At 44.5% G+C, this 16,700-nt stretch overlaps 1 non-coding gene across 1 annotated transcript; it reads right to left on the reverse strand.

Moving 5' to 3' along the window:
* Positions 1-14,616: 14,616 nt before the first annotated feature.
* Positions 14,617-14,688, reverse strand: Trnat-agu (transfer RNA threonine (anticodon AGU)). Its single transcript has one exon. It is a non-coding gene; the product is annotated as a tRNA-Thr (tRNA).
* Positions 14,689-16,700: the final 2,012 nt, after the last annotated feature.

The raw sequence follows: 16,700 nt of genomic DNA on the forward strand, positions 1-16,700 counted from the left end.
ACCGGCAGGATCTTAAAGATGTAATTAAAATTTAATAGAACTAAAAACCAGTCCAAAGTTGCCATTTTTTTTAGTTCACTCGATGACTAGTTTAGGGCCGAGATCCATTTTCAAATTAACGTAACATTGTCGAAAAGGCTTATTCCGAAGATGTTAAAAATGTGCAACGAACAATTATAGCGCATACAGATAACAGATATCTTCCATTTTCGGCGATGTTACAATGATTTGAAAATAGGTCTCACCCCGAAACTAATCATGGAGTGAACAAAAAAAAAATTGTGGGTATGGACTGGTTCTTCGGTCTAGATATTGGTAAACTTCCAATTTTGTACTTGTGAACGAAGCGTCTTGATATTCATTTTACAACACCACTTCCAGGTAGTGATCCAGCGAAACAGGCAGCTACGAATGCTTATTCGACAAGAAGGAGATTCAGGCACGTGACAATATGACGCTCACTTACCGCCCCTGTGTTCAAGATTTGTACGCGGGAAATAAGACTCTTGGGAATCCTTTCTACTGGCACAACTTGTCTATCCTTAGCGTGATGTGCATTACATTAATATATATTGGACGGAATATAATATTTATTGAGTCATTTTGTAACGTGGGCTCTCAGAACTTTTCCCTACTTTTTTCTCGCTGACAACAGTCCCCCCTCCTCCGACTAAATCATGAAAGCAAGAAAAGTTAATGCTTTCTATCTTTTTTCTGTCCATGCACTAAATCTTCAACAAAAATCATGATGTTTTAATTTAGTACTTTTTTACTAATAATGTTTTCAGATCATTTGCATACATGTACGTCCAAAATTATATCAATGTGCGACAAACATTTCAGGAGATAAGACGCCATCAACATTGAGATGCGTAGAAGTCTACCTTCTCCTAAAACGAAGCGCAAATTACCCGTGCTGTACTATTCCGTGTTTGTTAATGAGGGCAGTTAGCGACTCCCAACAAAATCATTTTTAATCAGGCGCCTGAAGCTGTTTACACTTGGGAGTTCGATTTGTAAAGAATCACAGGGTGAGAATTTACTGGTAACGACTAGAAAAAAGCAGTAGCAAACTGAAATTATGTAAATATACTTTTCTTTTTATACTGAGTATATACTGCACTTAATTACTGGCAGGTTTTACCCACGACCGTCACAAAATGTTTCCACGACCTGTGATGTGCAGCGCATAAGCTGGTGAGTAAAGAAGCAGGACCAGACCCGATTCGAATACTCTCGACGGGTTAGCGACCCTTAGTCTGTCACACTGGCGAGCATGACTGTGGCTTTGATGTGGTATTCCAAGCTAGTTTAAGAAAGCGTTGGGTTTGTCTACTATCTAGTCACACAAAATAAGATATGAAAACATTTAAAGCACGATAACGTACACAAGAATTTTTATGCGATCCACAGACAAACGTCGCACACGACATTCCTCCCATTGGTTAACACATCATTTTGACACCAGGAAGTGCAACCGGTTACCAAATAAATGAAGTGATCTCAAGCAAGTATCGCAATGAGCCCAACATCGCGGCGCAGGAAAGGAAAAATTTGGAAATTTGTGGTAGGATCCTATGGGACCAAACTGCTGAGTCATCGATCCCTAAGCTTACACACTACTTAAAGTAACTTAAATTAACTTGATCTGAGGACAACACACACACCCATGCCTAAGGAAGGACTCGAACCTCCGACGGGGGGGAGCAGAAAAAATAATCACCGTTAACACCTTGGCCTGTAGTTCTACGCGGCGTTAGACTTAGCGATCGCGAAGCTGTAACAGGCACATCGAACGTCGCGTCAACGTATAGCCACATACGGCGATGCCGTAAGCACCACTGATGTCACAGCCGGCAGATACAGTTATAGCATACCAGCAGCCCATCAGCCGTCATTACACATGACAATGACCAAGGAGTGCCTCGTCGAAACTTCGCGACATCTGCACCACTTGATGCGACCCTAAGCCCGAGAACATACACTCCTGGAAATGGAAAAAAGAACACATTGACACCGGTGTGTCAGACCCCCCATACTGGCTCCGGACACTTGCAGAGGGCTGTACAAGCAATGATCACACGCACGGCACAGCGGACACACCAGGAACCGCGGTGTTGGCCGTCGAATGGCGCTAGCTGCGCAGCATTTGTGCACCGCCGCCGTCAGAGTCAGCCAGTTTGCCGTGGCATACGGAGCTCCATCGCAGTCTTTAACACTGGTAGCATGCCGCGTCAGCGTGGACGTGAACCGTATGTGCAGTTGACGGACTTTGAGCGATGGCGTATAGTGGGCATGCGGGAGGCCGGGTGGACGTACCGCCGAATTGCTCAACACGTGGGGCGTGAGGTCTCCACAGTACGTCGATGTTGTCGCCAGTGGTCGGCGGAAGGTGCACGTGCCCGTCGACCTGGGACCGGACCGCAGCGACGCACGGACGCACACCAAGACCCTAGAATCCTACGCAGTGCCGTAGGGGACCGCACCGCCACTTCCCAGCAAATTAGGGACACTGTTGCTCCTGGGGTATCGGCGAGGACCATTCGCAACCATCTCCATGAAGCTGGGCTACGGTCCCGCACACCGTTAGGCCGTCTTCCGCTCACGCCCCAACATCGTGCAGCCCGCATCCAGTGGTGTCGCGACAGGCGTGAGTGGAGGGACGAATGGAGACGTGTCGTCTTCAGCGATCAGAGTCGCTTCTGCCTTGGTGCCAATGATGGTCGTATGCGTGTTTGGCGCCGTGCAGGTGAGCGCCACAATCAGGACTGCATACGACCGAGGCACACAGGGCCAACACCCGGCATCATGGTGTGGGGAGCGATCTCCTACGCTGGCCGTACACCTCTGGTGATCGTCAAGGGGACACTGAATAGTGCACGGTACATCCAAACCGTCATCGAACCCATCGTTCTACCATTCCTAGACCGGCAAGGGAACTTGCTGTTCCAACAGGACAATGCACGTCCGCATGTATCCCGTGCCACCCAATGTGCTCTAGAAGGTGTAAGTCAACTACCCTGCCCAGCAAGATCTCCGGATCTGTCCCCTATTGAGCATGTTTGGGACTGGATGAAGCGTCGTCTCACGCGGTCTGCACGTCCAGCACGAACGCTGGTCCAACTGAGGCGCCAGGTGGAAATGGCATGGCAAGCCGTTAGACAGGACTACATCCAGCATCCCTACGATCGTCTCCATGGGAGAATAGCAGCGTGCATTGCTGCGAAAGGTGGATATACACTGTACTAGTGCCGACATTGTGCATGCTCTGTTGCCTGTGTCTATGTGCCTGTGGTTCTGTCAGTGTGATCATGTGATGTATCTGACCCCAGGAATGTGTCAATAAAGTTTCCCCTTCCTGGGACAATGAATTCACGGTGTTCTTATTTCAATTTCCAGGAGTGTATTATTCAATGACTAGCTGAGTTCCCGGCGTTTACCAGGTCTGTATTTATTTCAGTCTTCTATAAGTCCACCTCCTCCTTCGCCCTTTCTCTGTCCATCTCATGCTCCACCTGTATCTATTCTTCTCCTCCTCTTTCCTTTGTCTATCTGCTCCTCCACAGTCTGTTCATCTCCTCCTTTCTCATTTGTCCATCTTCTGCTCCCCTCTCTCTGTCCCTCTCTTACACCACTCTGCCTGTCCATCTCTTGCTCTTTCCTTTGTGTATCTGCTCCTCCCCACTCTATTCCTCTCCTCCTTTCCCCTCTGTTCATCTCCTCCTCCCCCTTCTCTGTCCACCTCTTGCAAAACCCCCTCTTTTCCATCTCTTCGTTTTTCCTTTCCATTCCACCTCCTTCTATTCTCTCTGGTGTGCATCTGTCCCTCTTCCGTTTCATTGTCCAATTCCTCCCCCCCCCCTCTCTGTCCATCTCTTCCTACCACACCTCTCTCTCAACCTCATCTCCCGGCTCTCTGTCCATCTCTGTCTCTCCCCATTTTGCCCTTCCCTCATTATGTTCATCTCCACCTTCCTCCTTTGTCTCCAACCTCCTACTTCCGCTACTCTCTCCGCGTCGTCACCCCAATCCCAATAGGAATTTGTTGGTTCTTATCCACACAGCACCACTTTCCAGAGAGTAAATAGAGCACACTCCCAGTTTGGTTGAAATCGATGTAGTTGGTTAGGAGAAGCATTTTACCTGTGGCTTTACCCACTTGCGCAGATGACAGTATATTTCACATACATTCAACATATTTCACACGTATTTGTAGCCGGCCACGGTGGTCTCGCGGTTCTAAGCGCGCAGTCCGGAACCGTGGGACTGCTACGGTCGCAGGTTCGAATCCTGCCTCGGGCATGGATGTGTGTGTTGTCCTTAGGTTAGTTCGGTTTACGTAGTTCTAAGTTCTAGGGGACTAATGACCAAAGCAGTTGAGTCCCATAGTGCTCAGAGCCATTTGAACCATTTGAACACGTATTTGTAAACATAGTTCAGTTGAATCTTTAGCGAATTTCACCTTGCAGTATCATTTTCACTCATCTCAGTGTTTATAATGTCATATCTCCTGCACTATCTGTCGTATGATGATATGATTTTGTAGGTACAGTCAGCGGTACATGTGGATACTTTCTGCTAAATGTGTTGCCAATAGAATTAGTTGCAAAGAAGTAATACATTTAAATGTCATGCATGATGCGGCTGTTTTCCAAGCATGTCAGTGTTTTATGATGTCATATATGCTGAACTAGGATCTCTGAATACTCTCTGCAGAATGTGTCGTGAATACAGTTAGTAGTAAAAAAGTAAAAAATAAAAAATAAAAATAAAAACGTGATTCCTGATGCGGCAGTTTTGCTACATGAACAGTGAATATGTAATAACCGATAAACATTTGTCCGTTCTTCACTTTGTGGATCGTAAAGGTTTGAAAGTTTGTGTTAAGTTCCTTGCAAATCAGTAAGTTCTTGAATACTGTATGGAAAAAGTCGGGTATTCGCTCGTCGTGCGCTACACTTTTGTTTTTTGGTTGTTAGCCCCACACCGATTCTTTCCAGTGATATGTATATCTAGTTCGGTAGAAATCAGTCCAACGGTTTAGGAGGAGATGTGTGACATACATACATGTATGCATAGGTACATCCACCTTTATAATGTGTGTCGAATTGGATACCGGATCGACAACGTGCATTCTTACAAATAAATTAGTTTCCACGACACGAAAGCAACCGACTACTGTACTATGGAAGAGTGAGCCACGAAATATTTATATAAATTCCATTGTGAATACAATTTGTTTATCTGCTCATTTTCTGTTTACTGTAATGTGACTAAGGATGTAGAAATATCTTACCATGTTAGGTTTCGATTATACGAGGGAATAACGAGGAAGACGAGAAGTTCTGCTTTTTACTTTTCCAAAGTAAATCTCAAAGAGAATTTCTTTTATAATTCTGTGTGACAAACTGTACAGTTCCGGTAGCAGATTTCACTGTTGTGACATTAGTAACATGGTGTACAAAGGAACGCTGACCACGCTCGTGTTTACATTTATAGAAGCCTGTTGCGTGCAACGGGTCACGTATCGCGTATCTAGGATCCAGAGTTAGCCGCCATAGCGATGCAATTTCCGGCTAGCGTGCGGGGTTCCGTTAAGAATGGCCGAAGTGCGTGACCACCTGATTCTGCAGGAAGGGCGCTCCTTCCTGGTACACACGTCGCAGTTATTTCCTCTAAACTTTCTGAGCAATGGAAATAAGTATACGTCCTGTAATCACGCGAAAGGCCTACGGGTGCCCTTTCTCTTAGTTTCCATGCATTTGGGGCATTACTGAACGCTTTCATCTTGACGTGTAACCAAATAAATAGTACACCAACAGTACTTCTACTTATAATGTGTGTGAATACAAAAAATATAAAAAGAAACACACCACACTTCCTACAAAAAAGAAACCATTCACTTTGTGTTTTCAAGTAGCTTCTTTAAATTCAAGATGCGATGAGTCATTTGCAATCAGTCCGGAGTATTATGGATTCAAAGGCACACAAAAAAAATCGTAACACCTAACAATAATTATTATAGAGTAATTAAATTTCTGGGCTACATTAATCTAGGTAACATATTTAAGTGACTAACATTTCAAGGTCACAGTTTAATGTAAGTGCGAGATAAGCCATTGCAAATGTGAAATGTTGGTACATTAATAACCGATGTAACTGCCAGAATGTTGAATGCAAGCACGCAAACTGGCATGCCTAGTGATGTACAGGTGCTGGATGTCAGTTCATACTATGATGGTTCGTGCCCGTTACACTTGGTCGGTCAATACACGGACGGGTAACGCTGTTTGTGGACGACGCAGCAGTTGTCGCCGTACAGTGTATCATATGTGCTCGATTGAAGACAAATCTGGTGATCGAGCAGACCAAGGCAACACGCCGCCACTCTGCACACCGGTATGCAGACGAACTTTATCCTGTTGGAAATCACCCTCTGATACGCTGTTCATACACTACTGCCCATTAAAATTGCTACACCAAGAAGAAATGCACATGATAAACGGGTATTCATTGGAGAAATATATTATTCTAGAATTAACATGTCATTACATCTTCACGCAATTTGGGTGCATAGAACCTGAGAAATCAGTACCCAGCACAACCACCTCTGGCCGTAATAACGGCCTCCGTACGCCTGGGCATCGAGTCAAACAGAGTTTGTATGGCGTGTACAGGTACAGCTGCCCATGCAGCTTCAACACGATACCACATTTCATCAGAGTAGTGACTGGCGTATTGTGACGAGCCAGTTGACCACACGTTTTCAATTGGTGAGAGATCTGGAGAATGCGCTGGCCAGGGGAGCAGTCGAACATTTTCTGTATCCAGAAAGGCCCGTACAGGACATGCAACAAGCGGTCGTGCATTATCCTGCTGGAATGTAGGGTTTCGCAGGGATCGAATGAAGGGTAGAACCACGTGTCGTAACATATCTGAAATGTAACGTCCACTGTTCAATGTGCCGTCAATGCGAACAAGAGGCGACCGAAACGTGTAACCAATGGCACCCCATACCATGACGCCGGGTAATAAGCCAGTACGGCGATGGCGAATACAACCTTCCAATATGTGTTCACCGCGATGTTTCCAAACACCGATGCGACCATCATGATGCTGTAAACAGAACATGGCTTCATCCGAAAAAATGATGTTTTGCCATTCGTGCACCCAGGTTCGTCGTTGAGTACACCATCGCTGGCGCTCCTGTCTGTGATGCAGCGTCAAGGGTAACCGCAGCCGTGGTCTCTGAGCTGATAGTCCATGCTGCTGCAAACTTCGTCGAACCGTTCATGCAGATGGTTGTTGTCTTCCAAACGTCCCCATCTATTGACTCAGGGATCTAGACGTGGCTGCACGATCCGTTACAGCCATGCGGATAAGATGCCTGTCATCTGGAGTGCTAGAGACACGAGGCCGTTGGGATCCAGCACGGAGTTCCGTATTACCTTCCGGAACCCACCGATTCCACATTCTGCTAACAGTCATTGGATCTAGACCGACGCGAGCAGCAATATGGCGGTACGATAAACCATAATCGCAATAGGCTGCAATGCGACCTTTAAATAAGTCAGAAACGTGATGGTACGCATTTCTCCTTCTTAGAGGAGGAAACACAACAACGTTTCACCAGGCAATGTCGGTCAACTGCTGTTTGTGTATGAGAAATCGGTTGGAAACTTGCCTCATGTCAGCACTTTGTAGGTGTCGGCACCGGCGCCAACCTTGTGTGAATGCTCTGAAAAGCTAATCATTTGCATAGCACAGCATCTTCTTCCTGTCGTTTAAGTTTCGCGTCTGTAGCAGGTCATCTTCGTGGTGTAGCAATTTTAATGGCTGGTAGTGTAAATGGCAGCTCAGTACAACGAATCGCCAGATTGAGGCCCAGACAGGGTACGTGATATAAGCACGAGAGTGTTCCTGCTGTCATACGAAATGGCAACCCAGACCATAACTCTAGTTGTACGTCCTGTGTGCCTAGAAGGCAACAGGTTGGTTGTAGGCCCTCAGTTGACCTCCTCCTGACCAGCACATGGCCATCGATTTGTTGTAGAATCATGGAACATATTTTGTGTTCAGACATAATGACCTTTCTAGACTCTGAGAACCTCATCTGCAGAAACCAGCACGGTTTTAGAAAACAGCGATCATGCGAGATACAACTGGAACTCTTCGTGTATGATATAAAACAGGCTCTTGATACCGGCTCCCAGGTTGATGCCATATTTCTCGACTTTCGAAAGGCGATCGACTCAGCTCCGCATTGTCGATTGCTCCAAAAAGTGGGCGCTTTCGGTCTATCCGATGACATATGCGGTTGGGTAGAAGGTTTTCTAGCAGACAGGGACCAGTATGTCGTCCTCAACGGGGAGACTTCAATAGAAACAAGCGTAACTTCAGGTGTGCCCCAGGGCACCGTAATAGGTCCGCTGCTTTTTAAAAATGGTTCAAATGGCTCTGAGGTCTATGGGACTTAACATCTGAGGTCATCAGTCCTCTAGAACTTAGGACTACGTAAACCTAACTAATCTAAGGACATCACACACATCCATGCCCGAGGCAGCATTCGAACCTACGACCGTAGCGGTCGCGCGGTTCCAGACTGTAGCGCCTAGACCCGCTTGGCCACAATGGCCGGCGCTACTTTTCACGATTTACGTAAACGATCTGCTTGATGGTATTGACAGCGGCATTAGACTGTTTGCCGATGATGCTGTAGTCTACAGGAAAGTATTATCACACGAAAGTTGTGAACAAATCAATGAGGATTTACAGAAAATAAATGCGTAGTGTAATTGCTGGCAGTTATCTCTCAATTTTACTAAGTGTAACCTACTGCGTGTAACAAGGCGAAAATCCCCATTAATGTAAGAGTACAAAATAAACTCCAAGTCTTTGGAAGGGGTAACATCCGTCAAGTATCTGGATGTGACTATTCGAAATGATCTCAAATGGAATGATCAGATTACACAAGTAAAGGGCAAGGCGAATTCTCGATTGCGGTTTATTGGTAGAATCCTGAAGCGATGCAGTCCTTCAACAAAGGACAATATGTTAGTTCGTCCAGTCTTAGAGTATTGTTCATCTGGTTGGGACCCTTACCAGTTGGGTGTGATTGAAGAGATTGAGAAGGTCCAACGAAGAGCGGCATGATTTGTGACGTACATTTAGCCATCGCGAGAGCGTTACAAATCTCATAGAACGTTTTAAGTTGGCACACTTGCAGGTAGACGGCGCTCTAAACAGATGGGGCTGCTCACTAAATTCCGAAATCCGATCTTCACCGAGGATGTAGAGCATATATTATTACAACCAACCTTCAAATCGCGCCCTAATTGTGACCTCCGTCATACACCGTTTGGTGGCTAGCGGATTATATTTGTAGATGTAGATCACTGGCACACTGTCTGAACTAGCTTCCATCAGGAAATACATTATACCTCCATCCTGCCCTCCAATGAGCTCTCGCTTGACATAACTGTAGTCGCAAATGGCGGTGGTTTGGGGTCAGTGGAATGCACGCTGCAGGGCGTATGGCTCGGAGCTCTCCTTGAAGCAACCGATTTTTAACAGTACATTGTATACTGTGGTGCCGACTACTGCTCAAATTGCTGCTACAGATGCACTACGATGCACCAAAGCCACACGATGGTCTTCCCTCTCGGTAATACCACGTGGCCGTCCGGAGCCCGGTGTTTTTGCAACGGGACATTCGTCCTTAAATGATAGCGTTCGCTGTTTATGTCCTCCATTCTTTTTCCGAAATTACAAAAATTATTCCGGAATGTTAAGGTTTTGCCAAGCGTGGAAACGTGTTCCCATTTACGAAATAGTCATGTACCTAAGAACAAGTATTCGATTAACTTTTAAATGCGTTACCAAGAAGAAAATATTGTCACTACTGTATATAGTCGTCTATCTACGAGGGTTGCTCAGAAAGTAAGGAACGATCGGTCGCGAAATGGAAACCACAGTGAAATGGTTCAAATGGCTCTGAGCACTATGGGACTTAACATCTGAGGTCATCAGTCCCCTTGAACTTAGAACTATTTTAACCTAACTAAACTAAGGATATCACTCACATCCATGCCCGAGGCAGGATTCGAACCTGCGAGCGTAACAGTCGCGCGGTTCCAGTCTGAAGCGCCTAGAACCTCACGGCCACATTGGCCGGCGAAACCACAGTGAAAATCAAAACTGTTTTCTTTGCACATTTAGCTATACCTTCGAGGTACTTCTCTACATAGCTGCCGCTATGACTTAGACATTTGTCGGAGCGTTATACCAAATTTCCAACACCATCGTCATAGAAGGCAGCCGCCTGCGCTTTCCGCTAATTCTCTACGCTGGTATCCAGCGTTGCATGTGAACAGAGATGATACTCGGGACGAGCCAATTAGGGCTGTGTTGTGGTTGATCGAACACTTCCCATCGAAAATGCTGCAGGAGCGTCTTCACTGCCCTTTCAGAGCGCGGTTGAGAATTGCTGTGAAGAAAGAAGAGCGTGGCAGTTGTGTTAGGTGGGCTGCACAAATTAAGGCGAAGCCTCTCAGCAGACCCTCCTACCAGGCGGGAGACATCGTTGTTCTAGGCACCTTTACTCGCTCATAGTGCGCTCACAACTAAAAATAGCGTCTTGATGCGATCAACGGGCATACTAGAGACACTGCCTAAAACGTCTGTGAAAATCCTCATCGTATTTTCACAGTGGTTTCAATTTCGCGACCAATCTTTCCTCACTTTTCGAATAGCCCTCGTATTACATTACTCCTCTGCTATGCACCTAGAATCAGCAAGTAAATCAAACTACGCAGAAGTAGTTATAAGTTAAATACATTTTGAAAGTGAAGCTGTTGGAAATTAATACCAGTTTCCAGTTTCAACAAGGTGTAATTGTTAAGGCATTAACGAAACTCAGTTCATTTACAAATGGCGCAAGTGCCACGTTCAAAGACATCTTCCGTTTACGTACCACACTCTGTATGACTTGTTTCAAAAATGTACAGCATTTTACTTGTCATAAACATCTATAACTAAAGAATTAACAATTATTTGCAGAAAGTTTTAGTGTATATTAGAATTAAACTATCGCTACTGAGAAGGCCCTCATGAGAAATGAATGGTCGTAGGATAATAAAACTTTCTGGAATCATTTGTTACGGACATCCGTAAGAGAGTTAATGAATAAACGATTGAATGAAACGCATTTTCATTTCCTCGTGAATGTCACATTTATTAACTGCGTATCACATTTACATTCCAGATTAAGATTTGGTTCAGTATAACGATCATCTGCATTCCCGACAGCCTGGAAGTTTGTACGGATACCATTTCACAACTGTTCGTAACGCTTTTCGAACGGCGGACCATGGAATGGTTCAAATGGCTCTGAGCACTATGGGACTCAACATCTTAGGTTATAAGTCCCCTAGAACTTAGAACTACTTAAACCTAACTAACCTTAGGACATCACACACACCCATGCCCGAGGCAGGATTCGAACCTGCGACCGTAGCAGCCCCGCGGTTCCGGACTGCAGCGCCAGAACCGCACGGCCACCGCGGCCGGCCCACCATGGAATGTTCAGCTGTCGTGACACAGTTCCTGCACTGCATGAAGATCGGACATAGTATCCAGCATTCTCAGCCATGGCAACAGTAACTTCTTCAACAACTCGTGGCGCAGATGAGCGTTGCCTTCTCCAAGGATCAGTTCTCAATTAGGCAATTAATTCGAACTTCCGAACCACGTATTTCACACTCGGTGTGGGAAGAGGGCCTCTCCGTATCGCTTTGATGCCTCGATACTCGCAAATAATAGCAGAACTATTGTTGTTGTTTTGATCAAAAAAATGATTCAAATGGCTCTGAGCACTATGGGACTTAACGTCTGAGATCATCAGTCCCCTAGAACGTAGAACTACTTAAACCTAACTAACCTAAGGACATCACACAACACCCAGTCATCACGAGGCAGAGAAAGTACATCACAGTCATATTGCAGAGATGGGTTTCTAAAAAGTGCTGAGATTAAATTTGTCCATTCGTAGTCGAAAAACGAGATTACAGATCATTAAAGGAAATAAAATTTGAATAGTATAGTAGCATTAGTTTCTCGTTCATGACCTGAATGCAATACCTGTTCTTAACGAGGTCTTGGACATTCTCTTCAATGAATGCCAAGCCACATGCAACAGCAATGTAAATTGACGGTTTACAGAGAAACCGTTCTGTTTAGAAGCTCTTTGTGTGTGTTTTTTTTTCATGACAGCAGTAAAATTCAACACGTTTGCGGCCTTTTACCTCACAAATTTGAAGTAGTAACTGAAGCCTGCAACAGATTTTCATTACTGCAGTCGTAGTAATCTTCTATAATCCGTAATCAACTTGTAAATGCCAAGATTACGATGGTCATTGGATAAATAATGGACAGTGTTGTTTGTTTAATTATATATTTATTTATCTAAGAGTATCACTTTCCAGTCGCTCAGCATGCTCTTCCTGATTCTTCTTGATGTAGTTCCATTATTTGAATAGCGTCATTTTTGCGCCTAAGGCACTGAGTGTATTCGTCCATTGAGTAGTGTCAGGATAGAGCTCTTACAGGAAAGGAAGACGATTTCAGATGATTTCATATTTGGAAAAAAGTCGAATTATAGTGGACCTAGCCCTGTACCGTAGGAAGAATTATATGAGGCACTGCAGTTGTATTTGTGCAGATATTTGATAACAACACGTTTTATGTAATGGTTGGCGTTACTGTGCTTTAGAGCGACTTGATTCAGAATCTGTCAATTTTCCAATTTTCGTGTTTCGAAAAGTCGCGATAATTCAGTGTTGTGTGTTTGCTCTGTATGGAAGTATGTATACCATGATGATTTGTCAATACGTTAAGAGTACTTAGTCGCTTAAAAATCTAGAAAAGAATATTCTTATGAAAAATTTTAAATTTCACAGTTGTACAACTCACACTATTTTGCTTCTAAATGCACTTTGCGAGCCGAGGGATGAGTTTCCTGATACCTTCGTCAAAATGTTCTCCCATTGCCTTTTTGCCCCATTGTTTGGTGGCACTCCGGATTTCTCGTCGGTAGAAAATCTATGTCCACCCATGAACCACTTCAGAGAAGTGCAAAGATGAAAATCTGAAGGTGCCAGATCAGGTCTGTGAGCAAGCTGGAATGAATCTCAGAGTGGGTTCGTGGCATTAGGCGTGTGAATACGTACATTCTATGCAGCTAGCACACTCTCTTCTTCAAGATTTCCCTTCTTTTACCCTATATCGCAACACGTAGCTCCTTTTTTTGATGTTTTCATAATACAGTGCAACATTTATTTATTTTTTACCTCTGGAGGAAAAATTCAGTGACATTCACTTTATGGGCTCAGAAGACAGAGATCATGAAACTTTGGGCCGAACAACGGTTTTAAATATTTTCTCTAATGGTGAAGAAGGGTGTCCACACTGAATTTATTGAATTTTCTCTTAGAGATATAGTGGCACCCCCAAGTACCGCCGTCAGTCAAGAATGGGTTAAAGATTTTCCGCGTTTCGGTTCGAAGGGCTCGAGAAATTGTTGTGAAGCCGCGATTCTGCTGACTTTGTGTTGCTCTGTGAGCTGGTTTTGTTACAATTTCGCAAACAGTTTTCGAAACACAAGTGTTTCAGTAATGATTTCTTGCAGAAGATTTTTGGAAACATGGCGATCATGTCGTCCAAGGTGAGTCGATGTTCGCCATGAATCTTTTCTTCCACACTGTATACAAACTCAATAGTTCCGACTGAGGGAAGCCCACTGCTTTGTTTATTGTCCCGCTAGCTTCAATTAACAACTACAAATCTTGCACACGTTAGTAGGATTCATCACGCCATCGCCGTAAACAGGTCTGCTTTCGTTAAAAATCGGGAAGTGCGTCCTTTGGAACAAGAAAACCGATTACGCAACTTACTTCACATTTTGTTGGATTCGGCAGAGAGAATCTCATTTCTACGCGACTCCACAACAGGAAGTTTCAGCCAACAGGAACAAACGAGTGTGCCGACACCTTGCTCTTCAACGCAGCGCTGCCAACTAAGTCGGAGTAAAATAATTTCAGACCTCTTACTATCTGGACATGCCTAGTAGATGCGAACGCTGTGTAGTACTGTCTCTGTCTCTCTTCCTTTTATTCCACACTCATCCATCGCAGCACAAATACAACACACTACTGTAGAGACAGCTATTGCAGGCTCCTACAGGACGCAAATCCCCTTTTGATACTTCCCAACAAATACCACTTAAACCATGAAAAACCATCTCAATTACAACCTTGCCTGAGGTTCCCGTCTGACACTTAACTATCATATTTACGACGTTAGTATACTAAGATCAAGGCGATATAAACCCCTCAGCATGTTGAGAATGAGGTATTGGCAGAAGTATAGATGTTAACCTTTAACTGACGAGGTGACTTTTCTGTAACGTATTTTGAGAGGTTGGGTGTCTGGGACCCCCATGTTGGAGTCGACATTTAAGGCGAATATCGTGTGAAACTTTTATTTGAAGTTGTATATCACTTATTTTTACAGTTATTTAAGTCAAATATGATCGAAGCAGACTAAATCAATTAAAATTTGTGCCGCAGCCGGGACTCGAAGCCGGGTCTTCTTGCTTACTAGGCAGATATGCTACCACTACACCACCGAGGCACTATGGCAGACATAGCTGCACGAACTACCTAGGACGAGTTCCCTCCCCAACACAAACTTTAATTCATTTTCCCTTAATATCGTCACTATTGCCAGGGCTCGCCGGTATTGGCGAGCTACCCAGCATTGGACATAGCGGGACGTCTGCTGTACCATATGGTGATCTTCTCAGATCTTATAATTAAATGTGTCCTTTGAGACTCCCGTCTCGTTATTATCTCACGATAATGATCAAATATGATCGAAGCAGACTAAATCAATTAAAATTTGTGCCGCAGCCGGGACTCGAACCCAGGTTTTCTTGCTTGGCAATAGTGACGATATTAAGGGAAAATGAATTAAAGTTTGTGTTGGGGAGGGAACTCGTCCTAGGTAGTTCGTGCAGCTATGTCTGCCATAGTGCCTCGGTGGTGTAGTGGTAGGATATCTGCCTAGTATGCAAGAAGACCCGGGTTCGAGTCCCGGCTGCGGCACAAATTTTAATTGATTTAGTCTGCTTCGATCATATTTGATCATTATCGTGAGATAATAACGAGACGGGAGTCTCAAAGGACACATTTAATTATAAGTTATTTAAGTGTTGTTTAAATATTAATTGTTGATTTTATTGCACTAAATAAAGCCTGCGTTATTTTACTTCTATGAGAAACCATCACATAGTTTTGTACGTATCTTTTAAATTACACATAAACCAACAGTTATATAACTGAATTTGACACTCTGAAAAATTATGAGATGATTGTAGCAAGTACATTTTCACTTACAACTAAATTCTAGAGTTTAAACTTGCAATATTGTCCTCGACAGGTCTGCGCATTCAGAACACATTTGATTTTAACTAACAAAGTATTTTATTGAAGAAACAGGAAATTCCCTACCACAACTGTCTTAAAGTTCTCCTTATGAACAATCCTCCACTAGGACAGAACGATGGTCATTGGTTAAAGTAGTATCATTGTCTTCTTCGTTTATTTCTTAAACTAAACGTATCGAAAAAAGTTTTGCATCACCTCGTTTCCAATAATTCCGTAACCTGTACAGAAAATTGAAATTGAGATCAACATAAACATCATTTCCGCCCTTTTTATTGCTCATGAGAACCACACATTGCATATTGTACCACCATACAACGAGACCATCAGAGGTGGTGCTCCTGATTGCTGTACACACCGGTACCTCTAATACCCAGTAGCACGCCGTCTTGCATTGATGCATGACTGAATTCGTCGTGGCATACTATCCAAAAGTTCATCAAGGCACAGTTGGTTCAGATTCGGCGTAGATGTCTCAGAGTAGTTGGTGGGTCACGTCGTCCATAAACATCCCTTTTCAACCTATTTCAAGCATGTTAGATACGGTTCATGTCTGAAGAACGTGCTGGGCACTGTAATCGAGCGATGGCTTTATCCTGAAGGAAGTCATTTACAAGATATGCATGATGGGGGCGCGAACTATCGTCCATGAAGACAAATGCCTCGCCAACATGCTGCCGATATGGTGGCACTGTCAGTCGGAGGATGGCATTCATGTGTCGTACAGCTGTTATGGTGCATTCCATGACCAATAGCGGCGCACGTCGGCCTCACATAATGTCACCCCAAAACAGCAGAGAACCTTCAAGCTTCTGCACTCGCTGGTCGGTGTATCTAAGGGGCTCAGCGTGACCGGGTTGCTCCAAACACGTCTCCGACAACTGTCTGTTGAAGGCATTTGCGACACTCATCGGTGAAGTGAACGTGATGCCAATCCTGAGCGGTCCATTCGACGGCATGTTGTTGAGCCCATCTGTACCGCTCTGATGGCGTCGTGGTTGCAAAGATGGATTTCACCATGGACGCGAAGTTAAGGATTGTGGAGCGTGTTGCGCACAGTCTGAGTCGTAACACGACGTCCCGTGGCTGCACGGAAAGCATTACTCAACGTGGTGGCGTTGCTGTCAGGGTTCCTTCGAGCCATAATCCGTAGGTAGCCGCCATCCACTGCAGTAGTAGACCTTGGGCGGCCTGTATATC

Source organism: Schistocerca gregaria, chromosome 4 (assembly GCF_023897955.1).
Source record: "Schistocerca gregaria isolate iqSchGreg1 chromosome 4, iqSchGreg1.2, whole genome shotgun sequence".
Lineage (NCBI taxonomy): Eukaryota > Metazoa > Arthropoda > Insecta > Orthoptera > Acrididae > Schistocerca > Schistocerca gregaria.